The 26,286-nt window shown below is 47.0% G+C and overlaps 1 protein-coding gene across 1 annotated transcript in view; it reads left to right on the forward strand.

Moving 5' to 3' along the window:
* The first annotated feature begins 1,297 nt into the window (after positions 1 to 1,297).
* Positions 1,298 to 26,286, forward strand: part of LOC147684807 (actin, cytoplasmic 1-like) — a 49,309-nt gene continuing 24,320 nt past the window's right edge. The window contains exon 1 of the mRNA XM_086940675.1: positions 1,298 to 1,389. The gene's annotated coding sequence lies outside the window, so the exon portion shown is untranslated. The remainder of the gene's footprint in view (positions 1,390 to 26,286) is intronic.

Genomic DNA, 26,286 nt, shown 5'->3' on the forward strand with positions numbered 1-26,286 from the left:
GTTGACAAAACTTCAAACTCTACAGAACGCGGCAGCACGCCTTATCTTTAACATTCCTAACCATGAGTCAGCTTCTCGAGCCTTACATGAACTCCATTGGCTACTCATACAGAAGAGAAGCACCTTTAAGGCCCTATGTACTGCCTACAGGGCCCTGCATAATTCTGTACAAAATTTCAATTGGTATAGACGCCCTAGAGCACTTCAGTCTTCTATTCTTTGCTCAAAAGTCTGTTAATCACTCTCTTGTTTTCTTACCCCTTGTTATTGTTAAGCGCTCTGATATCTGCAAAGATCTTGTCGCGCTATATAAAACTTTCAAAATAAATAAATAAATAATGCAAAACTGTTGACAAGACCTACCTTCAAGAAAATACTGTGCAGGGGGGGGGGGTAGTTTTGTGATCAGCACTGCGCAAAGATATGGAATTCCCTCCCTATTCATCTCAAGCAGCCCAAATTCTCCTTCAATTTAAAAAGACCCTTAAAACCTGGCTTTTTAATCACTAGTTTCCGAACCTCCTCCTTTCTTATCTGGCTTCAAGGCAGCGCCAAGACACCCTCGGGTATTAGAGCGCTACATAAAATATATTAACATAACATTAAAATGGGGTCACACAAAAAAATATTGAAGTGTCTTTCTGCGGTTCCCAGTTAGCTTTAAGATGGTAGTTGGCAAGGGCGGATATATAGTCAGAGGTGGGGACAGGAAGAGAGGAGGCGAGAGGGTGAACTACTTGAATAGACAGAGGTGAGATAGACAAAGGTCACCTTTTCCTGGGGAAGTGGGGGGCAGTTGCCTGCTTTGCCCATGCCTCAAAAAGTCCCTGGTTCAGTTCATACTTCTGAGGGAGGGAATGTGTAGCCTTGCAAGAAAGAGGCACATTGATTGAGAGACCGTTTATGAGGTGGTAAAACAAAAACATCCACGCAGCTGTCCTTATAAGGCAACGCACAGGTCAGGACTGACCTTGTTACCTCAGGTGTGGCAGGACGGCACATCCACCACAGGTAAAGGAATAGAAGTGAGGAAAGGCCGCGCGCCAGCACGAGGCGCGGTCGTCCCACGGGGTTAAAGTTTCCCCAGATAGCACCGACGCCGTAAATATATATTTTATTCGCCAAGGGGTACCACAGCAATAAAGGAGATAAGCTGGGGGCCTAAAGGTCGTGCCATAAACGGGGAGCTCGTAAAACTGTCATGTTTTTCTCGACGATGACGTCACTGAGACGCTTTCCAGCCAATCGGGGCGACGGCTCGCGCCTTATAAATCCAGAGCCCCAGCTGACGGCCTGTCACTCTGAGCTCCATCACCCGAGGTGGGCAGTGTCACTCCAGCGCCTGCAGCTGACTCCACTGACGTCACATCACAGCGACCCCAACCCAAGGTAAGCGGGTGCTGCAGAGGTGAGAAGTGCTGGTACTTACGTGTGGCTTCGAATGGACCTGAGTGCACCCACTGGAAAGATACTTTTTTAACCTTTAATAATACACAGAACTCCCTGCCGGTAGAGCCAAGGCTTGCTTTATATGTCTTTAATGAGAGCATTAAACACGTCCTTTTCAACGTCCACCTGTAGGACTCAGTCTGTAATGGACTCCTCGAGACCAGGGCGTGGAGGTCCTAAAGCCTAGGAGCGCCTTGAGGCCTTGCTAATGTTAGTGCAGCGCACCAGACAACTCTAACATGACAGCATTAGCATATGAACCCCCATCATTCGCTCTGTTGTTGTCGAAATGTTTTTCTTGCGCTCTCTAAAGCGCTGCGAGGCTTCTGTTAGGTGTATGGGATGCATACAGGCTTCTCATTGAATAAATACATTAATACATATATGGGAAAGATTTCTGCCATTAATTCCTCAGACTTCCATTGTGCAGGGTCTAGACTTTCTCAGGAAATGTTTTATGCCAGATGTCATCAGCATCCTCTGAGGCAGGAGGGGAGCTGGTGGAGAAGCGGTGTAGGATATATTTTTTAATTAAGGTAAATGTTCACGCAAAGAAGAGCTATTCGTCTATGAACTGAATTCGTTACCAGACAGAAGCAGGCCTTGGAAGCGACAGAAGGACTGATGTGGCCTAAATAGCAACTTTCTGAAGTTCTCGCTGTTCCTGGATGTATGAAAGAGCAGCGAAACCTGTCCCTTTTAACACTATTGTTTAAGGGTATTGTATACCCAGGAGGGGCAGCTGTCACTGTACCCTAACCCAGAGAATTATCTGAGGCTTGCTGTTGTGATGGCAGCCTCTGCCAGGCAGAAAACGCCCTCGAGCCCCAGAGGTGTGGGGCAAAGTGATGGCACCCCCTGCAGAATGTAGTGAGGGGCACTTGAGTCTCTCATATCTCACAGATAATCCGTGACCTTGGCCTAAATGGGCCCATTCTGAAGGTTTGAGGGAGCCCCTGAACACGGGCCCTCCGCTGCAGGGGCTTGTGTTATACCCCTGACCAGGTGGCAGCAGAGCCCCAAGGGACAGGGGCACCTGAGGAAGGAGGGCAGCAGGACTGCTCCAGGCAGCAACATGCCTCCCGCTTCCTTGATTTGGCTCCATAGGCCAGGAGACTTGAAATCAAAAGGATTCTCCTTTAAAAGAAGCTGAGGCTGAGCTGCCCCATCCCGCCAGAGGTGGTACAACAGCTGTATGGCTCTTAAGGTGAAAATGGTGACAGAAGGCGGGGGTTCCAGAGCTTGTGCGTTTTGCTGCATCTGAACAGGTCTTCAAGCCTCAGCGGTCCACTTCGAGGGATGCTGAGAGATGAGGATGCTGAGACCTCCTGAATGAGTGTTCACTGAACAGGATGCACCACAACTAAAACTGCAGTAATGAATCCAGCTTAACTACAGTACTGCAGGCCAGTCTTCTATCTGCTCCTGGGGCAGTTCAGTACTCTGCCAGCTATATCCTGCTTGCTCTACAGGAGCGAACAAAGTCACTTCGCGCGTGCAATCTCTTTTTTTTACTATAGTGGCCAAAGGATCAAATTAAAAACTTTTGACCCAAACCTGTGTCCAAAATGAAGAAAGCATCTTCTACAGGTTATGCATGTATTTGTGCTGTTTTGAAATGCTGTGCGCTGCATTCTCAGTGCAAGTATTTCAAATTCCCTGTGCAAAGTTTAGAAAGGACCCTGTTTAGCCAATTCTAGGAGGAAAGATACACGTGGCTGTTTATGGTGTCTCCAGCTCCGAGAGATTTATAAAAACGTAAAATATAGGATATAATGAGATTCATGTTTCGGCGACCAGTTGTGACGGAGTAACCCATACGCCAAGATCTAAATCAGACCCACAAGTGTTTGATGTTCATTGGCCAATACATGTTTAATACAACCCGGTACATAGCCCAGTTGTGATTTTTGCTTTATTGTTACAAGCATGCGTGGAATGATCAGGCCTTAGGCATGGTCCTCAGGAGGAGGCCCTGAGAGTGTAGGGTAAACTGCCCTCGTTTAAAGGGACTCAATATCTACCTGCCTCATTCATTGTAGTCTGGCACTAATTCACCTTCAAGACAGAGGAGATATCTCTTCCTAAGCCTTTTTGTGATCTGTGAGTTGCAATTTTGCTTCTTTGCAAGGTTTCATACCTTATCCAAAGGAAGACTTTTGTTGTAATGAACAGGGTCCTTTTAATCTCTCCTCTTCCTTCTGTTGTCTGAGGCTCGCTTGGCCATCAGGACCGGCCTGAAGAAGGACATCAAACACAGAATGGGCTCCTTTGCCATAAAGTTTCCTGCAAGCACCTTGGCGGATGTCCTCAGACTAAGGAACACTATGTAGTGGTGAGAGGTCAATACATCACTGAGCACATTCAATCCATACATTTTCAAGCAGCCTCCAGGTAAATATTCCATATTAGGAAAAAATCTGGATGCAAAGACTGCTCACGTCCCTGCCTGCTCTGAAACCCCCTGGTGTTGTGCCTGGTAATGACCTGGCTCACAGTACCAGACAATAACTTAATTACTGTTCACAGGGTCCATAGTTCAAGTTCACCTGTTCTTATCAGAGCAATAAAGTGATTCAGGTTCTCATATCCACTCATGTACTATCAATCGTGGTTCAGGGAACACAAGGTGATGCTTGGTAATCAGATTAGCTTTCATTTACTATAGTTCACATTTCCAAAGTGCCAATTTTGTAAAAAGAATAATAAGTACACAAATAATTTAAACTATGATAACATAATATAACAAGAAGTATATTAATACTAATAAAAATAAAAATAATCGGGATAGTAATAACAATTAAAAAAATTGTAAAGTAATGATAATATAGTACAGAAAGAAGTTCAGGATCCCAAAACTTACTGCACAGTCCTGATTCCACCTCATGTTTGTTTCTTTTGTTACCCTACATTTTCTGTATATTTATTTCATTTGGGCAGGTTCTTTTTTTATGTCTTTGTAATTTCATCTTCTGTCTCCCTTTTTCTGTCTTTCTGTCTCTTGCTCAAAGTCATATGATGAAAAATAAATTCTGGTCTCAATAAATGAGGGTGTGTGCCCATCGCCTGCAACCACTGGCATGAATTTGGAATTGCAATGTAAACGTTTCTGATAGAGGAGGGAAGCAGAAGTTATTCTGGTATTAAAGTCTTCTCTCTGATTCTTTCAGGGGTCACCAATATTTATTCACCAAATGAAAAAATTGGCACTGGCCGGGCAAGCAATAGCCTTGCTCAAGGAGAGAGGGTTTCTGCATGTGTGCTGAACTGCAGAATATTGGTATTAATCATAACACTTGCAGCACAATTAGTACTCACCAGTAGATCCAAATCACAGTCAGGACAAGTGCTTGCCGTAGTCAAGTCAACTGGAAACAAAAGGGGTTAGGTCCTTTATGTGGTGAGGGCTAGACCTAATATCAATAGTGAACAACACAAAGTACCCAAACCACAGTGACTCAATAAGTCACTGTGGTATGGGTACTTTGTGTTGTTCATTAGTCAAGTCAACAGCACTCTGTACATCCACTATCAGAGAATGGCCCTGTAGGGCAGGTGCACGTCTAAGCAGCAGACCCGTTAATGATCTGACCTGTCTAATCCGGTATTTGGCCAGTTTCTTGCGGGATCGGGTCCCCAGGCTTGGTGGATCCTCAGAAGTTCCACCGGTGGAGTGTATCCTCAAATTTGCAGTGGATCACACAATCCGGTTTTTGGGGTGCAGAGCAGAAAGCTTACAATCAATTACTGTCTGATTGGAAAATAACACGTGCATGGGTCTGTGCCACCCTATGGTGTCCGTGCAGCCATCTCTGAGTATTCTCTATGTTTACAGGTAAATTAACAGAGGTCAGCGGGATGCAGAGGTTTGCTGTTAAGAGAATCCCATTTACACTAGAAAAGTGGAGGACCCAGAAGACTACATAGTAGTGGAAGGAAAAATCCCATGTGAAACAAGCACTGGTAAAGCCAATAAGTCTGTCTTGTATTTTCAGTCCTGGCTAAAACATTTTGAAAAGCCTCCACCAGTGAAAAAAGATCACTGCTTTCGGTATGCACATCTATGAGATCAATAATTTAATGTGTGATATCCTAGTGTGCTTTTGAGTTGTAAAACAGTCCCTCATATTTCAATGCAAACACTCTATAGGAGGCAGAATGATACATCAAACAGCCAATAGCAAGAGGTGGGAGTGAAATACTCCTCTGGGTGAAGCCAAAGCCCCCTCTATGGATAACTGGAATTAATTGGTAATAATAGGTCACAGAGAAAGCCGTGCTGTTCAGAGAGAGCTAAAAAACATAACTGCGTCAACACCCTGAGCCTCAGGTGTGTTCATCATTCATCTATATGTGTGGGATCTGTGCTAGATTACCTATCACAAGAGGCACATTTTCATACGATTAATCTATATGGCAATAATATACCAGCCAACAGTTATCCTGAAAATATAGTACTGATCTGACTTTCTTGATCAGACATTGATCGATCCGTCTCCAAGGCCTCGCCTTAGACCCCATGCATTTCCTTGGATCTTTGTTTTTAAGGATTGTAAATCCCAGGGAGATGAGTAATTTAGCAGGAGCAGCCAAGACCAAAGTACCAGCACCTGACAGCCACCAGCGCAAGGGCGGGGCTTATCCAGAGATCCACTTCTGACAATTTTCTGTCCTACATTATTCCATGAAGCAGCAGGGGCAAGACAGAAGTTCTGAAAGTGAGGCTCAGCTGAGGCTCCTCCTTGCCAAATGCCACCTCTCTGTTGGGGCAGACTCCATTTTTACAGAGGCTTCAAAACATTAGAAAGAAAATTAAAGGGAAGATGTTTAGGCTTTTGTTGGAATGAGGGATGTAGGGTATGTGGCAAGATGAATGAACGAGAATGAATAAGAGTAAGATAAGAGGTAAATTGTACTTTTATGGTTGTAACAAACCAAATAAAGTTTGTTTTGACTGACTGACTGAAGAAGAGTTATTTTTTTATGGAAAGGAAATGGTAGTAGGTTAATTCTTTTAAGTGGCAGCTCCAAGAAAAAGTGAAAAAAACTCGGCTTGATTCTCACACTTTGTCAATGCAACACTCAAAGGAGATGTAGGAGTCTTTGGGACTAGAAGCACTGCTCATTGAAGCAGAATACATTTCTTAGGAAAGAGTCAATGTCAGGATACATGTCTAGCGCCGTGCACAGGGGGCGGCTCTAGGCTCATGGCGGCCCTGGGCAGGGAGCGTAGGTTGGGGGCCCCGGACGAGGGGGTCCTGGCGGGGCGGAGCCCTCCACAGCTCAGGAACTAGGAGGAATGTAGGCGCAGAGGACAGTGAAGAGGGGGGAGACTGGGGTCAGGGTGTTTGGAAGTGGAACAGAGCCGGAGGCTGCCAAATCCCAGCATGTGACCACTACGCAAATATGTATCCATCCTCAGAGGATTATAATATTAAGGATATATATTGGTGTAGAGGCCCCTAGGATTTGGTGGCCCTGTGCAGGTGCACAGCTTGCACATGCCTAAGGCCGCCCCTGCTGTGCAAATAGATAACCAGTAGGGCCTCACTAGCAAAGCCGGTTCACGAAAACACTCAACATCAGGCTAAAAACCTGGACTAGTGTAATAGTCTGGTGGGCTAATGCATCTATCTTTCGAGATGGTGTGCAACCTGAATGCCACAGGCTGAAACCTGCAGGGCCTTGGAGGCTTGTCTTTCGAGAAGGATAAAATGTGTACCATTAATGTGGGTAATAACTAACACGTGTTATCAGTGGCTAGGGTCGAGACAATCTGAAAAATAATAAATGGAAAATGCACACATTATACCTCACTTTTTTAAGCACAGGTAATAACCGGGTGCAAAACACACCGGATACCAGCTGGTAATGTTTTTGTAAAAAGAACAATTGATGGACAGAATGCTGTACAATGTCAAACATTCACCCCATTACAGAGATGATTTTACAGCCGTTTTGCTGTGTGAGTCTAAAGCAGGGTTCTTCTAACTGTGGGGCGTGCCCCCCTGGAGGGGGGGGGCGCGGCACCATCCCAGGGGGGGGCGCGCGCTCCACTCCAATCTTCCCTTTGTGCCCGTTCCTTTGTCTGGGTGATTCTCCCAGGAGGGGGCCAATTCATGGAGTCGACAGCTTCGGCTGCAGTGCAGGCAAAGAGTCTCCTCTGCTAAAAACGAAAGCAAACAAACAGACACGCTTTCAGCTTTAGCAGAGAAGACCCCTTGCCTCCCACTGCAGCTGAAGCTGTCGACTCCATGAATTGGTCCCCTCCTGGGAGAGTTAGCTCTTCCCAGAAGGGAGAGAAGGTTTCCGGAGAGGGTTTGAGGCACCCGCGGGTGGGCTCTTGCCCAGGGACCCAGCCTTTCAAGGGGGTGGGAGTGAGGGGGAGGGGGGGCGGGAGTCCTTCAGTTATTTTGGGAAGGGAGGGAGAGGTTGCAATCCGGGTTTGGGCCATGAATCGGGACGGTGGGCTCTGGTCTGCGGTCATCAACTCATGAGGATCTTTGTGTGGGGCACCGAAGTGTCTGTGTTCAGGGATGTTGGTCTGCAGATTCGAATTTGAATCATCAAATGTGTGAGGGATGTCGGGTGGAGCCGGCCACCAGACGTCCGTTATGTTGCCATATGGGTGAATAGATGTATGGGTGGAGTGGTGGATGTATGGGTGGAGTGATGGGTGTATGGGTGGAGTGATGGGTGGAATGGTGGATGTCTGGGTGACATGGTGGATGTATGGGTGGGGGGGTGGATGGATGAGTGAGGGGATGGATGGGTGAAGGGGTGTATGGATGGTGGGAGAGAGGATGGATGCATGAGTGGAGGGATGGATGGGAGTGGATGGATGTGTTTATGGTTGGAAGGGTAGATGGATGGGTGGAGGGATGGATGGATCAGTGAAATGGTGGATGGATCGATGGGGGGGTGGATGGTGGACGAGTCGGTGGGTGGATGGATGAGAGAGGTGATGGATGGATTGATGTATTGATGGGTGAAGGGGTGAATGAATGGATGGATGGATGGATGAGTGAAGGGGTGGATGTGGGGATGGATGGGTGATTGAGGAGGGTGGATGGACGGGGGGATAGATGGAGGAGTGAAGGGGTGGGTGAGGTCAATGGATGGATTCATGAGTGGATGGATGAGTGGGTGGATGGGTGAAGGGTGGATGGAGGAATGGGTGAGGACATGGATGAATGGCAGAGTGGATGGGCAGGTGTGTGCATGGATGGGTGAGGAGAGGAGCATGGAGATGGATGGGTCAGAGAGTGCATGCATGAGTGGGGGGAGGGTGGAGAGCGGGAGGGATGGGTGGGTGGATGGATGAGTGGGGGGTTGAGTGGGTGGACGGATGAGTGACTGGGTGGATGGATGAGTGGGTGGGGGGATGGCTGGATGGGTGAGAGGGTGGGTGGTTGGATGGATGGATGGATGAGTGAGTGGATGGATGGGTGGAGGAGTGGATGGATGGGTGGAAGAGTGGATGGATGAATGGAGGAGTGGATGGATGAGTGGGAGGATAGCTTGGGTGAAGGGGTGAGTGGTTGGATGGATGAGTGGGTGGAAGAGTGGATGGATTGGTGAGAGGATGGATTGGGTGAAGGGATGGATGGATGATGGATGGATGGGTGAGGGGGTGCATGGAGGGATGGATAGGTGAGATGATGGATGGATGGGTTTGCAAGTGGTTGAAGGGGTATGGATGTGGATGGGGCACAGATGGAGGGACGGAATGAATGGTGGGGGAGTTGGTGGATGACAAGGTGTACATGATGGATGGGGAGGGTTGTGATGACTTCCTTTGCCTTGGAGGATTGTGTTTTGAGCTGTGTGGTACGCCTCTGCCGTTTCGCCACACCCACTCACAGGCCTGCAGTTTGCTAGGCACTCTTGTTGTGTTGAGCATTGTTTGTCGGATATGGCCCGTGGTGTGCGCGTTGCAGTCGATCATGTGGTGTGCCGGATTCCCGAGGTTTCGGTCGGGTGGTGGTGGGGCCCAATATCTGGGGGAATTCAGCTGGGGGGGCTCAACCTGGAAAAGTTTGAATACCTCTGGTCTAAAGGATCCCAGGAGAGTTTACCTCCTGTTGAATTTACTCCAGTTTTGGGCTCGACCCTCTCCGAGTGGAAAGTACCGGAAAATGTGCTTATAACACAGTCCACACAGGCATTTTACCGACTGCCCCGTACGTGCCTTATGCGGCTATGGTGACCAGGCGTCCCTTGCTTTGGCAGGACGGTCCCTGTTTTTAACCAGCTGTCCCAGCAAATTTCAAGAAATTTAGCTCATGTCCTGTTTTTTTTTAGAGAGGGTCGACTGAAAACGGTGAGAGGTGTTTTTTATGTTTTAGAAAGCAGGGAAAGTTAGCAGTTGTTTCAAGAAAGCAATTTAATTAACAGGCAAGCTACTGGGTTTAAAAATTATATTTTATGAATGTTCTTACTGCCTGTTCTGTAATTCTCTGCTGAGGAGCGCTCTCATCGCTTAAAGTAAAATGGTAGTCCTTCTTCTATTTTTGTGAAATGTCCCGGTTTTTGCCTTTAACATTCAGGTCACCCTACTTATGCTTCAGTGGTAGAAATGGGCGGGGACGGAAGGGCACGGCGTGCCCCTACTTCTAAAAAATATTTCAGTCCGTTCCCCTACTTCTTACTTTCATAAAAAGCATCCCGGGGCGGCAAGAATAGTCCTACTGAAAAAACGATAACTTTTTTCATTCAGAATCCAGGGGCTGCTCGCACTTCTCTGTGAACTCCAGAGGCTGCAGCAGCCCCTCCCTGAACTCGCACAGAGCGAGGGCAGGCCCATTGTCATTCCAATTGAGGCTGATTAACCCCGTTTGGAATGACAATGCGCCCACCCTCTGCCTTTAGCACATCAAGTGAGTGAGATCGGAGTTGGTGATTACCAGGGCCTGACTGGGTACAGAAACCGGCCCTGGCAAACTGCTCAGCGGGCCTCCCCTGGGGTGAGGGGGAGTGCAGCCCAGCAACTTGAGCATATGTGCTTTCTGTTTTGGGCAATAAATCTGCCTTCTACCAAGTGAACTCACAAATAAGAATTAGTGGTCGTATTTCAGAGACCACTTTCACCCAGACCTATAACAAAAAGCTTCATTGCACTAATGTCGTAATGCTTTGTACCTTCCTGTACTTTACTACAGACTTCTTGCTACCACCCATTGCCACTTGTGTTCAGAGGTCCTTATTGTCGGGAGTTGAGAGACATTTCTTGATTTTCTCATCATCAGTCTTTTGCAAATCAATAGGATTACCTCTCTTTCGATATTAGTCCTAATCACCGTCAACCCTATCCCTGTGTTATATTTGTTTATTTATTTACTATGCATTTATTTTTATAGTTTTATGTAGTGCAAACTTAACACAATAGGTGTAAGAGCACTTTACATTTTTATACATACATTTTTCATTTCTTTTCGGCAAAATTCACAAAGTAACAGTATTAGGTCACAGATAATATTTCCAGTTCTATTTCAGTTTTGGCCGATTTTGTTACAGGGGGGCGATATTGCCAACCCCCAGTAACAAAATTAGCCTCCCAGGGGCCCAAAACCGGCCCCACCCTAGCAGCCTACCGGGGAAACGCCCGGTGGCCGCTATGGCCATTCCGGGCCTGGTGAATACAGAGGAGCTTTCCCCAGACAGAGTACTGTGGGGAACTTGACACCTTGTGTAATTTGTCAATGTTGCACACGGATTGAACAGGCAGGAGCAGTGGGAACAGTGACCGGACAGAAGAGGTGACAGGAAAGGAGAGGTCCTAGGGCAGGAGAGGTGACCGGGCAGGAGAAGTGACAGGTAGGAGGAGTGACGGGCAGGAGAAGTAACGGATAGGAGAAGCGAGAGGGCAGGAGAGTTGACGTGTCAGGAGCAGTGGCGAGACAGGAGAGGTGACAGGACAGGAAAGGAGAGGTGACGGGGCAGGAGAAGTGACGGGGCAGGAGAAGTGACGGTGCAGGAGAAGTGACGGGCAGGAGAAGTGACGGGGCAGAAGAAGTGATGGGGCAGGAGAAGTGAAGGGGCAGGAGCGGTGATTAGGCATGGGCAGGAGCGGTAACCGGCAGGAGCAGTGAACGGATAGGGGCAGTGAACGGATAAGAGCAGTGAACGGTGCAGGAGAAGTGATGGGACAGGAGAAGTGATGAGTCAGAAGAAGTTATGGGGCTGGAGCAGTGATCGGGCAGGAGTGCTGACCGGACAGGAGCAGTGAACGGGCAGGAGCAGTGAACGGGCAGGAGAGGTGACGGGGCAGGAGAGATGACGGGGCAGGAGAGATGACAGGGCAGGCGAGGTGATGGGGCAGGGAAGGTGACGGGCAGGAGAGGTGACGGGGCGGGATGAGCTAGAGCAGTAACCGGGCGGGAGCGGTAAAAGGACAGGAGCGGTGAAAGGACAGGAGCAGTGAACGGGACAGGAGCAGTGAACAGGGCAGGAGCAGTGAACAGGGCAGGAGCAGTGAACAGGGCAGGAGCAGTGAACAGGGCAGGAGCAGTGAACGGACGGGGCAGGAGCAGTGAACAGGGCAGGAGCAGTGAACAGGGCAGGAGCAGTGAACAGGGCAGGAGCAGTGAACGGACGGGGCAGGAGCAGTGAACAGGGCAGGAGCAGTGAACAGGGCAGGAGCAGTGAACAGGGCAGGAGCAGTGAACGGGGCAGGAGCAGTGAACGGGGCAGGAGCAGTGAACGGGGCAGGAGCAGTGAACGGGGCAGGAGCAGTGAACGGGGCAGGAGCAGTGAACGGGGCAGGAGCAGTGAACGGGGCAGGAGTAGTGAACGGGACAGAAGTGATGGTGCAGGAAAAGTGACAGGACAGAAGAAGTGACGGGACAGGAAAGTGACGGGACAGGAGAAGTGAAGGGACTGGAGAAGTGAAGAGACTGGAGAAGTGACGGGACTGGAGAAGTGACGGGACAGGAGAAGTGAAGGCCAGGAGAAGTGATGGGGAAGGAGAGGCAACAGGGCAGGAGAAGTGACCGGGCAGGAGAAGTGACGGGCAGGAGAAGTGACCGGGCAGAAGAAGTGACGGGCAGGTGACATGACGGGCAGGTGACGTGACAGGGCAGGAGAGGAGTAGTGACCGGGCTGGAGAAGTGATCGGGCTGGAGAAGTGATCGGGCTGGAGAAGTGACTGGGTAGGAGAGGTGACGGGGCAGGAGAGGTGACGGGGCAGGAGAGGTGACGGGGCAGGAGAGGTGACGGGGCAGGAGAGGTGACTGGGCAGGAGAGGTGACGGGGCAGGAGTGGTGGTGAGCAAAAAACTATGGATTTTTAAGCCCAGATTTCTGAACTGGGGTGAATGTATGACATTGTTCTGCATTCTGTCCATCAATTGTTCTTTTTGCATTTGTCACCCCGAGTGGGACGGGTATGCCCAGACGTGGGTTCCGTGCTCTCCATACCACTGGAATCAAGCTATCCTGGCTGATGAGGGCTGAAAGCCCGAAACCGGTCCTAGGATGCTTGTTTCCAGTCCAGGGAGGCCCTGGCTTGGCAGTTCAGGCTGGGCTGTACCCATGAGGCACAGGGTCAAGATTGATTTGCATATGACTGGGTCCAAACTGGAATGGCATGGTGAGCAAAGAAACAATGGATTTAGGCCCAGATCTCTGTACTGGGGTGAATGTATGATATTGTTCTGCATTCTGTCCACCAGTTATTCTTTTTGCTATATTATGATTGTGCAGCTAGCGGGCTGACATGAATATGAAGGAGCCTTTGTGGGTTTCCGTGAGTCTAGATTCTTCTGAAGAGTCCCTTTCTCTTCTGAGCCCTGCTTAACACATGTGTACGGGAGGGCCCTGTATTCATGACCTCAATGTTTGAGACAAAAAATAATCATGGATTTATGAACAACACATTAAGGTAACATGTTGTTCCTGCTTATATTTCACACGCTTTACATAAACCTGTATTCCCTATGAGTGTTTGCTTTTTCCTGAATTAAACCTCAAATAAACATGTTTATCCATGGTTTTAATTAAATAACGTTATAAGCTGTAACTGGTCAGTGAAATGCTAAACGTACTAAAAATTGGTATGTTTTGCTATTTCTAGCCACACCCCTGACTCCGCCCACTGATTCAATCTTCGGTTATACCCGCCCCCTGATTCTCCACCCACAGTTCCCCTACTTTTTTCCCCACTTCGACCACTGCTTATGCCTAGTGCTTCACACATGGAAATAAACCACTTACCCCTTGCACGTGCAAAAGTGCAAATCGGTCCTGAAACTCTGCGGAAATCCCGGGCAAACATAATCCTCTCCGGGCAGTTTTCGTGCCAACTTTACGACCAGATTGTGCTCCAATTTAGCCTGTGACAGTATAAACTCAGTATTCCCCGAGTGTCAGCAAAACGAGTATCGATTAAATCACCCAGGACGCTCTAACATTGCCTTTTATGGAAGCAGCGTCTGATGGCCGCAGTGAGACGCCTTGTAAACAGGCTCAAAGGTAAAGGTGCAGCCAGACGTGGCCAGCATAGCCACGCATGACAAACAGGGAGGAAGGCGACGTCCGTGGAGCTCAGGAAGGGCCACACCCTTGAAGCCTGCACAGCTATCGCAGATCCCAAAGGTGTCTGGGAAAATGAAAGTAAATACACCATTCAGAAGCTCAAAAACGACCCCATAAATGAAACCAGGTGCAAACGAAATGTAACAAATGTTATAGAGGAATTGAAATGGCCTTTCAGATAATGCAGAAAGGAGTAGGAATTTTATATTCTACATCAGTGGTTCTCAACCTTTTAACTTCTGTGAACCCCCACTTAATCATTACTGGAACCAGGGGACCCCCTACTGAGTATTACAGGACCCCAGCCTAAGTGTTGAGGATGGTTTGAAATGCAAAACGAAACATAAAAATGCAGAAAAAAAGACATTCATCAGACAAATACACAAATGATGACACATTCATTTAATTCTCAAACACATATAAATAAAATAGTTAAGAAACATTTTTTAATAGAAAGGTTAGGACTGTTCTAAATTCAATTGAGGCCACTGCTCAATACTATATTCTGTTTGATGCACCTGCACAGCTCCCACGAAACCATCTGAGGATACTAATTGAATTATTACCCTCCAATTTCTAATTCCTTCACATTTACAGTGCGTTTAAAAATAATTGTACCTGTAGCTTCTTTATTTATATACACTTTATTAATCTGTTAATTTAAATCAATTTACTAAGTAGGCGCGTACCCCTTGTGGAGTCTTTGAGGACCCCAAGGGGTCCCTGTGCCACAGGTTTGGGCCACTGTTCTACATATTATTTTCTGTTTTATAACACTTGCTCCTAAACTCTGCTTTTTAGGTGTAGTTACTGACAGCTTTAGCTGTCTACAAGACCTCACATTAGCAATCCCTGAAAAAAGTACAATAAGAGGTACATAGACATGGCTTAGGATCAGCACCATTCAGCCATTGGCTTTCATGTCTTCTTCGTAGTCCGAATGTGCTTGAATTGACTATAAAGACCAAGGGCCAGATGTAGGTAATCCCAGATTACCGATTCTTAAATACCAAATCATACCGATTCGGAATTTAAGAACAGGCAAATGGGATGTAGGTAATTTTACCGAAAAAATGACAGAATCGGTAAGTTTCGGTAATTACCGAATTGGTATTTACCGATTAGGTAATTGCCATTCATTCCTATGGGCCTGGAGGCCCAATACCGATTCGGTAATTGGGGGAAACATTGAAGGGTGGCAGGGTGTCACTTTCAACCCTGTTGCACCCCTCAATTGTGCATGGATGCACATGTCCTAAGGGCATGTATGTCTGCAACATGGCACTGTTAGATAAGCAATAAAAATGCTTTTTCAAGGGTTTTCATTATTTACCACCAACTTCTAGTTTGTGGCAAATAACGAATCCTTAACTGAGGAATGCACTAACTTGAGTGCTTCCTCCATCCTAGATTCGGTATTTTACTGGATCGGTATGCTAAGAATTTGGTATTTTACCGAATCTTTAAATTACCGATTCAGTAAAATACTGAATCCTAAAAAAATGCCACCTACTTCAGGAAAGCCCAATACCGGTCGGTAACGGACGTAATTCGGTAATTTCGGCCGTTACCGACCAGTATTGGGCGACCTACATCTGTCCCCAAGTCATTTAGCGGATGGGTACATTACCCATTTGTTTTCTCATTCGTTTTTTGCTTGAGGGGCATCACATAGTCCTTTTGTTTGTTTCAGATATAACATGATTTGTAGTTTGTAACTGAGTTAGTGTGGTATTAGATGTAGTTACTCTACGAACATAACAGCATTTTGATTGCCAGTTAATGGCAGGTTTATTTAGGAAGTGTTTTTTTTTATGCGTTTTAATACAGCACAAACTTTACCCGAAGGTGTCAGAGCACTTTACAATAGAACCAGTTACATTACACAAGGACTTCAGAGTACATGATTTACATAAAAGATACAAACAGATAAACTCAAAAAGACTAGTAGTAAGTGCATATGTCTACTACAGATACTCGTGGTTAGAGTTAAATATATACAAGTTGCAAATTCACTCAAGATTACATATTAACAGAAGTTGAAGTGATTAGGGTTGGACAAATATATATTACATATTTACAGGTGCATTTGTTTCTTAGCTATCATAATGACATACAATTTACAACTTTTTTGTTCACAACCTAAAGACGTCTGTGCATAGGGGCTTTCTTAAAGAAGCAACAAACTCTTGGCCCTTTGTAAATAGTATATGCAAGGCAATATATTGCTGTGTATGCTTTTTAAGTTCACCCCTTAGAAGGCAAACTTCTTCTGAATCCTTTGCATACTATTTTTTGAGAGTACATGTTTACTCTGCGAAGGCAATCTACATAGCAAAGGAGGCCGTACTCACAGATTTATTTTGATAATTACATTTTATTGCTTTTAAACGCATTGAACAAATCAACAAGTACACAGAGCTCATTAAAATGAAAACAAGTTACTTACCTGTAACTACAGTTATCCAGTATTGGTATCTTTCATAGATTCACATGCCTGAATCATTCCCCGTCGTCGAGGCGGGAGTCCCACGGTAAATTATATATATATAGCAGTGCCTAAAAACCATTAGTAGTAGGCTAGAAAAGGATATAGGCCCAACTAGGCCCAAAACGTAGCAGCCTATCTACCTCATTATGTAAAAAGAACTGAAAATGTAGCCTCAGCCAATCAGCTAACCTCACCCTCTAGAACCTTCCCAGCCCAGGCAGTTCCCCTCAGATTTTCCCAGCACAAGTGAGAAGTAGTATCCATAATAAGAACTGCCCAGCCGGGGAGGAGGGTGGGTGCATGTGAATCTATGAAAGATACCAATACTGGATAACTGTAGTTACAGGTAAGTAACTTGTTTTCTTATCCAGTATTGGGGTATCTTTCATAGATTCACATGCCTGAATCAGAATAGCAAGCAGTAATAACCATAACTGTCGGTAGAGGAAGGTGGGAGACAATCCAAACCATATATCCCCACACAACCTGGAAGGTACTAGAGCAAGAACATATTTCAGTACATATGCATAATCATGACAATACCTCCATATAATATATATCTATATATAGAGCATTAAATCAGTATTTTAGCACAAATGTAGCAATAGAAATAAGAAAACCATAAAAGGCTGACCTCAGTGAAGAAGATGCTGCAACACTGCTTCTCCCACTGACGTATCTTCATGTAGCACCGGCTGCAGGCAATAGTGCTTGGTAAAAGTATGCACACTTTTCCATGTAGCAGCACGGCAGATGTTTTCCAGGGTCACCCCTGCAAATAGGGCTGTAGACGCTGACATCATCCTGGTGGAATGCGCCTTAACCGTTCTTGTCAGGGGCTTGTTCGCTTTCTCATGACAGAAGACTATAACAGAGGAAAGCCATCTGGCTATAGTTGCCTTCGTCACTGCCTGACCACGTGTAGCTTGGCCATAAGCTACAAACAGTTGGGTAGATTTGCGCAAATCTTTTGTCTTTTGTAAATAGAATTTGAGGCATCTTTGGACATCCAAGGAATGCAGCATCCTTTCAGCTGGAGTCTTGGGGTCTGGAAAGAAAGTTTTGAGTTTCACCGGTTGATTGATGTGAAACTGGGTCGGAACTTTGGGAATAAACTTAGGATGAGTTCTAAGTGTCACACAATCTTTTGAAAAATGTAGGAAAGGTTCCGATATAGTGAACGCTTGTATCTCACTTACTCTCCGGGCTGAAGTGAGGGCCAATAAAACAGCCACTTTCCAAGTCAAGAATTTAAGTTCTGATTTATGAATTGGTTCAAAAGGCCTTTTCAGCAATTGAGATAACACAATATTGAGATCCCACTCAGGAGGAGGAGGCCGCACTGGAGGGAAAACTTGAAATAATCCTTTAAGGAACTGTTTAATTAAAGAGAAAGAGCACAAAGATGGTTTGTTGTAACTCTTTCTGAATCTGGATATGGCAGCAAGGTGAACTTTGATAGAAGAAAAAGCGAGACCTGATCTGGCTAGAGACAGCAGATAAGGCAGAATCTTCTCTGGAGGAGCCTGTAGTGGATGGACGTCACGCTCTCCGCACCATAAATAGAATCTCTTCCATTTGAAGCGATAGGTTCTGATGGTAGACTGTGCACGAGCCTGAGATAGAACAGCTCTACAGTCTGGAGAAATCTCCAGGTCCTTAAACTCTAAGAAGTCAGGAGCCAGGCGTGCAAGTGCAGCGACTGAGGATCTGGATGAAGTATTGTCCTTCCTCCCTTGTCAGCATTGAAAGTGTCGGCTTGAGGCGCAGTGGAGGTTGATGGGAGAGTATCAGAAGCTCCTGGAACCAATACTGTCTCGGCCAGCGAGGAGCAATTAGGATTAGAGAGCAACGCTCTCTCTTCATTTTCTGTAGAACCTTTGGGATGAGAGGAATCGGTGGGAAGGCATACGCAAAGATTCCGGTCCACCTCATCAACAGGGCATTTCCTCTCGATCCTTGCTGGTGGAACCTGCTGGCGAAGTATATGCATTTGCTGTTCTGTTGCGTGGCAAACAGGTCCAGTGTTGGTGTGCCCCAGAGCCGGAAAATTGTTTCCACTTGGCGTTGTTCGAGTTCCCACTCGTGACATCCTGTGAACGATCTGCTGAGATCGTCGGCCAGAGAATTCTGAATTCCCTGAACATGCTCCGCTCTGAGGGAAATTTTGTGATGGACTAACCATTCCCACATTTCCTGCGCTTGAAGAGACAGGGCTAGAGATTTTGTGCCCCCTTGCTTGTTTACGTAAAACATGCTGGTGGTGTTGTCTGTGCGCACCAGCACTGCAGAGCCTGCAATTCTTGGCAGGAAGGCTCGCAAGGACTGAAAAATGGCCCTCAACTCGAGGCAGTTGATGTGTTTGTGCTTGTACTGATGGGACCACCGTCCCTGCACTTGAAGGTCTTGGAGATGGCCTCCCCAACCCTCCATGGAGGCATCTGTTGTCAGAGTAAATTCCGGTAGGGTCTGAAGAAAAGTGAGCCCCGGAGACAAATTGTTCTTTGCCGCCCACCATAGAAGAGCTTGTTTCATCTTGGTCGTGACCTTGATTCGGTCCTCGAAAGATCCGTCTATCTGCCGCCACTGGCGATGCAATTCCTCTTGGAGAGGCCTCATTCTGAGTCGAGCCAGTGGAACTAGATGGAGTGCAGAGGAACATATCCCTAGCAGGGAAACAAACTGTCGGACCGAAAGAGACTTTTTTGACCGTATTTGACTTGCCAGCTTTGTGATCTTGTCCTGACGAATTTGGGTCAAGAAGGCCTTGCACTGAGAAGTGTCCAGTACTGCTCCTAGGAACGTCAGAATTTGTTTGGGTTGCAGTTGAGATTTTTTGACGTTGAGGGTCAGGCCCAGATTCGAGAACATTGATAGAGCACTTTTGACCGATTGCCTTGTTGAAGTTTTTGTTGGACTCTTTATTAACCAATCGTCGAGGTACGGGAATACTTGGATTCCCTGTGACCTCAACGCAGCTGCAACCGGAACTAGAGTCTTGGTAAAGATTCTCGGTGCAGATTTCAGGCCGAAAGGGAGCACCTTGAATTGAAAATGGACACCAGCCACTGTGAATCTCAGAAACTTGCGGTGGTTTGGATGAATGGGAATGTGGAAGTAAGCGTCTTCCATATCCAGGGAAGCCATGAAATCGCCTTCCATGAGGCAATGGAGGACATCCGTGAGCGTCACCATGCGGAAACTCTGCTTTTTCAGATATTTGTTTAAGTTTCGTAGATCCAAAATTGGACGCCACTCTCCTGAAACCTTTTCCACAAGGAAGAAGCGAGAGTAAAACCCCTGATTTTTCTGGGATGTTGGAACTTTTTCTATCGCATTTTTGCGTAGCATCTTCATGGCTTCCATGTATAACAAATGAAGACGAGGAGGGGAGGGACCCCTGGGCGGTGACATTGGAGGTTTCTGCAAGAACTCCAGAGTGTGTCCGTGTTTGACTATGTCCAGAACCCACCGATCTGAAGTTATCTTCCGCCACTGTTGATAAAAGGCGGAGATCTTGGCGCCCACGGGGAGGGAAGGAAGGGAGGATGGTGTCCGGCAAAACTCACTGGTGTTTATTTGAATCGCGTCCCTGGTAGTTAGAACGTCGTTTCCCTCCTTGACGAGAGAAACCCGCTGACGATGACTGCCGATAGGACTGTTGGTAGTACGGCTTATTCTGAGGTTGATACTGGCGGTTTTGCTGATTTTGATAATGTCCTCTGGAAGAAAAACCACGGCCTCTTGCTCCTCTGAAAAAACCTCGCTTATACTGTAGTGTACCAAGCGATTTGGCCGTATCAGTATCCGTTTTGATCGTAAGCAATGCTTCATCTATGTGCTTGCCAAACAATAACTCGCCATCATAGGCCATGTCAAGTATTTTGGTCTGTACTTCAGGTCTGAAAGAAGTCGCCTTGAGCCATCCTTGCCGTCTGAAAACTGCCGCTCCGGCCAATTGTCTAAAGGCTGTATTAGAGACATCGAGGGCGCAATCGATAATCTCAGAAGCTGCCCGCTCGCCTTCCATGACAACCTTCCTGACCTCTTCAACACGGTCATCGGGAACCAGGTTGATGAATTCCGACAGATCTGACCACATTTGTCTGTCATAACGTGCTAAAATTGCCAAAGAATTAGCAATCTTAACAGTAGCAGCGGCATTAGCTGAGAACTTCTTCCCAATCGCATCCAATCTCCTGCCCTCTTTGTCTGGAGGTGTTGAAATTGGTGCAGCCGGATTCTTGGATCGTTGTTGAGCCGCTTGTAAAATCACTGAGTCAGGACGTGGATGACCGATCAAACATGAAGGAGTATCCGGTGGTGCTCGGTACTTCTTGTCGACTCTTGGAAGAACCGCCGGGATGGAAGCTGGCGTCTTCATTATATTAATCCCTTCTTTCCAAATATAATCAATGATAGGGATAGATCTGGATACCCTTCTATACCCTTCTTTGAAATCATGAAGAAAACAGTCAGTCTGCTCAACCGAAACTGTAATTGCAAATCGAGCAGCTGCCCGGTGCATGATGTTATGAAAACCTCCTATGTCTTCTGGCGGAGAATCTGAAGGTTGTGGCAAATTAGGAGAGGGCATAGGAATGATGTAATCATTCCATGGTTCCGTAGGCAGGGAATCCGGAAGTTCCCCATCCTCTCTTTCATCCTCATCTGGAGAGGAGACGTCAACATCATGACCTCCAGTCCCGGGGTCAACGTCCTGCCTTGGAGAGTGCGAAGGATGTGGCGGGGAATTTATCGGCATGTCTACTGGCACAGGATTTGGAGTAGGCAGAGTTGGTGGAAACCTCTGACGATAATCAGCCAGCATGGCCTGTAAATTATGAATTAGAAAAGACGGAAGATGAGTCGTGTCTTCTGCGTGTTGTTGCTCCTGATGATAAGGAGTAGCTAAATTTTCCTGATAGTAATAAACCTCATCATCATCTTCATCCTCTTGATATTTTATGTGTAACTGGGAAGGGTGATGGGCCACTCCAAAAGGCTCGTCATCATTCCCTTCATCATCAGAATCTGCCTCCACGTAGTTTTCCAAAATATGCGAAGGCAAGAGGGGAGACAAATGAGAGTAACTCTGTCTCTGAAATGATTTCATCTGGAAATGGGTATACTGTACCCTTACCGGAGATGTGGGCAATAAATGCGTAGACGGCACATTCAAAGATGCCAGCGCTGCTGTCGACGGTAGAAGTGAAACAGATGTGTGAGTTGCCGGTACTGTCGTCGACGGTATCGTCATTGGTGTTGTAATCGTCGACGAGGACTTTTTTGAAGGCGTCCTAGTAGACGGATCCGTCGACGGACTCTTCGTCGTCGAGCTTGTCGTCGATGGAGCTGAAACCTTCGTCGACGGGCTCGTCGTCGACGGGCTCGTCGTCGTCGGGCTTGTCGTCGACGGGCTCTTCGTCGACGGGGTCTTCGTCGACGGGATCTTCGTCGACTGGATAGTGGAAACCTTCGTCGACGGGGGAGCCGTCGACGAGAGCGTCGACGGAAGCGATGACGAATGCTTCGTAGATGGTGATTTGGTCGTCGACGGAAGACTCGTCGACGACGAGCTTTTCTTCGATGATTTTTTCTCAGAAGAAGAAACCATGACGGACATCACAGGAGAAGTAATTGCTGAGGTGGTAACAGTACTTGAAGAAGTAGATGACGTAGAATAGGTGGTGACAGTGAGAGAGGACACCAAAGAGACAGCTTTAGTGCGGACTGTACTCACAGTAGAAGACTCTGTTGACGCAGCACTCTTTGTGGACTCAGAGGGTTTATGAGAGAATTTAGGTTTTTTCAATCTCTCAGGAGAACACCTCTCTTTGGAACTGGCTCTCTTACTTGAGGTAGAGGCTCTGTCCTCGTCATCTGTGGCAGACGACTTCAGCCACAAAAGAACTCTTGCCTCTCTATCCCTGATGGTCTTAGGAGGGAAGGTTCGACATATCCTGCAATCCTTCACAACATGTGAAGGATGCAAACAATAAATACAATCAGAGTGCTGGTCGTCCACATGTACCCTCTTCTTGAAGCAGGAACCACAAGCCTTGAATAGAGCCTTCTTTTCAGACATCTTGAGAGAATAGAAGAAATTTTGAAGAAAAACTGAGTAGGCACTCAGGGAGACTCCCTTACACACGAAGTGCGGTGAAAATCTGGGGGGAACTGCCTGGGCTGGGAAGGTTCTAGAGGGTGAGGTTAGCTGATTGGCTGAGGCTACATTTTCAGTTCTTTTTACATAATGAGGTAGATAGGCTGCTAAGTTTTGGGCCTAGTTGGGCCTATATCCTTTTCTAGCCTACTACTAATGGTTTTTAGGCACTGCTATATATATATAATTTACCGTGGGACTCCCGCCTCGACGACGGGGAATGATTCAGGCATGTGAATCTATGAAAGATACCCCAATACTGGATAAAATTACATTCCCACCATCAAAGCGACCCCCAATCACGACCCCCAAAAGTCCTACACAGGCAAAATACAAAGGCAAGTTACTTAAGACCCTCAACAGTACCCAACCACTTCCGCCTCACTCTAGGGTACTTCTTGCTTTACCCCTTGGCCATGTGCCGTACTCACAGATTACTTTTCATTTCTTTAAAATCAGTTACTAATAGAAAATAAAGAACAGTTTATGAAAGGCCAACAAAGAAGCGGTAAAACAACACATGGAGGACTTGGAGACCAGCAGATTTTCAAAAGAATCACTTATACTGGGGATTGCAAAGAGTTAGTTGGTAAAGTGGCAGGACCAGGTAGGTTGGTGTGAACTTGTGCGCAGCTAAAAGCTGAGAAAGCAGATGAAACATTGGGCCAAAGGAAATCATGAGCTGGACCTCAAGAAATTAACATTTTTAAAAACAAAAATAAACAAACATTGAGCATGAGTTCTAAGCAATTTTACTACATTTCTCAAATATAGAGATTTGCCTTATAATGAACAGAGATCGCGGATTCTATGGAAGCTAATTTAAAAAAAAACACATCTGCATAGCCCTCATTACGAGTGCCCTATTAATTCAGGTTGGTTCACTAAAAGAAGTTACCTGCAGAATCAGGACTAAAAGTTTATCGGCAAGACTGTGTTGCTGATGCCCTTCCGGCACCCATTCGGACAACACTCCAAGAAAACATTTGGCAAAACGTGAAGGGAAAAAAGTTACAGTGCAGGTGAAAACCCATGGGGATTGGTGCAGAAACACCAATTGCCTTGGCAATTTCCCATTGGTGAGGGCTAAACTTTAAGGGGCATATGTACAAGGAGTTAACAGCACATTAGCGGCACTTTTCCGACGGTTTTGAGGCAATATTTTTATCGCCATATGTATAAGTTGTCGTTAACCTCTTTTAGTTGCAGCTTTCCGGCGGAAACATCAATTAAAAAGATCACCAATTCTGTTAGAGATAATGACATGCAAGGAAGGTGTTCCCCTGCAAAAACGGCCGCTAACCCCACTTCACAATATTAACAAGGGGATTCCTTAAGTTTGGAGGACCACAAAAACTGCCTCCAGTTTTTTAAGACAAGAAAATAGCTGGTCTTAAAAATGGAGATAACGCTTGGGTCCTCGTTTCAGCAGGTTTTGTTGCTGGACCGCGCTGCAAGCAATGTTGCTGCGCTGCCCTGCGACAAAACTACAGGGCAGAACTGCGCACCATCAATAAGATAGTGCGCATTCCTGGGCCTCTCTCATGAAAAGTGTTGCAGCTCTGTGAGAAGACATTGTTGCAACACTTTTCACTACCCCTTCTTGCGACACCACAGATGCAATGTTTTCAATGGACAGCGCTCCATGACGCAAGCAATGACAGATCCGTCTGGAATACTGACATATCTGTCTGCGCTAAAGTCACGCATTGCTGCAGTTGTGTCACAACCATGACGCAATTTCAGCAATGCATGGGGCCAGCATATCCCTGTGACACTGCATCACCCTTCCGCATGCCATCATGCAGGCGTAAGGTACTGACGTAGTGCCATTCTTGAGGGGTGCCCGGGTGTGGGCGCAGTTGAAGATCCATCAGTGGCAGTTTTGCGCTGCGGTGTCATCGTCTGTAAGCGTTGGCGGAGAGGTGGTGCTGAGGGAATTGGTGAGACGTACTTAGTTGGCCCTGATCCAGCTGCGAGGGGGGCCATGATGGCGGTTGTTGTACGGTGGGCATGGTGGAGATGTGATGTATACAATGATGGTCGGTCAAGGAGCGTCGGGTGGTGTGGCTTTAGTTGGAGGTCCCGCTGGTGGAGGAGACGTACTCGACCGCGTGTCCTGCTATCTGGCTTACTGCGGTGACTAGCTGTTTGAGTCTGATGTTGGGGAGCTACACCAGGAGGGGGTGGTGTTCTGGTCACTGGGGTTTGTCCAGGTGGAACTTGAGTTCGCCAAGTAGGATGTCGTCGGTGGACCCCCGGGCCTTCTCCGCTACATGTCACACCTTCTCCTTACCTGGACATTGACACTGTGACACAATCCGCTAAACCCCCTCCAAATCTGTGACTCAGCCAGCAGGAGCCTCGGCCAGGTAGGTTTGCACAAGCCTGGGTACAGCAGTCTCCGCCAAGTCCGCTAGTGAACCTGTTGATGCCGTTGATGCAGCAGGGCCCCCTTAGGCATGAACTTGCAGCGCTCCTGCAACACAAGTTTGGCGCAGCTCAGGGGCCTCACCCTCCACAGCTTCCGGCCAGCGCGACCTCATCCGGCCTGTCATGCAAAGAGGTGCCGCCCACCGTTGGTAATCCCCTCCATGCAACCCAGTGTAGTGGTGGATCGTAGTATACAATGCAGACCTCCTTACATTGGTGCACTGGAGCGCCTCTAGCATTCATAGCTCCAAGGGGCCCAAGGCGGTCTTCTCACACAGGTCAGCAACCTGTCTCCATGCGACAGGCCAGACTTCACCACCAGGTACGGGCGATCGCCGCGCCTCAATGTCTACTACCATGGGTCATCGACTCCACAGTTCCTCCGCATCCCACTCCAGGCTCGAGACGCAGGTCCAGTGAGGCATCCAGGCTCCAGGCGCAGGTCCAGTGAGCATCCAGGCTCCAGACGCAGGTCCTGCGAGGCATCCAGGCTCTTATCCAGGTCATCCTGGATGTTGAGTGGCTTGAGGGGGCTGTTGATGTGTGCTGCACTTGGTCCTAGCTGCTGCATTCTGCATTTAAATTTCTTTTTTACCTATTTCCCTATTGGAGGTCGACTGATAGACTATTTTTCCCAAAAGAGGCAAAAAACTCACGTTGGGCTGACTAACTTGTGTTTTTTTGCTGCTAATGGGGCTTTTGTTGGTTTTCACCCGCTAACGCCGGAATTCCTAACGCCATCACACTAATCTTAGCTGCAGTTTTCACAGAGGATCCCAGAAGCTTTCGCCATGTAGCAACGTCTTGTAAATGCGTCGCTAACAAGGTGATAGTTTTCAGCGGTACACAGCGGTAAGAAAACTGCAGCTAACTAGTGTTAGCGGTAGTTATCGCCAGTCCTTGTACATATGCCCTTCAGTACCAAGGTATTCAGGTCTCTCATAATTACACATCCCCATGATATTGTTCTCTCTGGTGCAGGACTACCACGTGGGTATCCCAGGTGCACTTGAAGTGAGACTTGTAGTAAGAAATTAATACAGCACAGAGACTAACAAGCTCATTGAGTTATTCACAAGAGTAAAACACATTAATACATTTTAAAAAAAGTGCTCCTACTCTGAAAAGAATGAGAGTATGGAACAGTTTTGCAACTAAAGATGAGTCACATTGAAGTCTTTACTGAGATTTATGTAGTCACATATAATTGAAAG

The sequence above is a fragment of the Lissotriton vulgaris genome, chromosome 10 (genome assembly GCF_964263255.1).
Source record: "Lissotriton vulgaris chromosome 10, aLisVul1.2, whole genome shotgun sequence".
Taxonomy (NCBI): Eukaryota; Metazoa; Chordata; class Amphibia; order Caudata; family Salamandridae; genus Lissotriton; species Lissotriton vulgaris.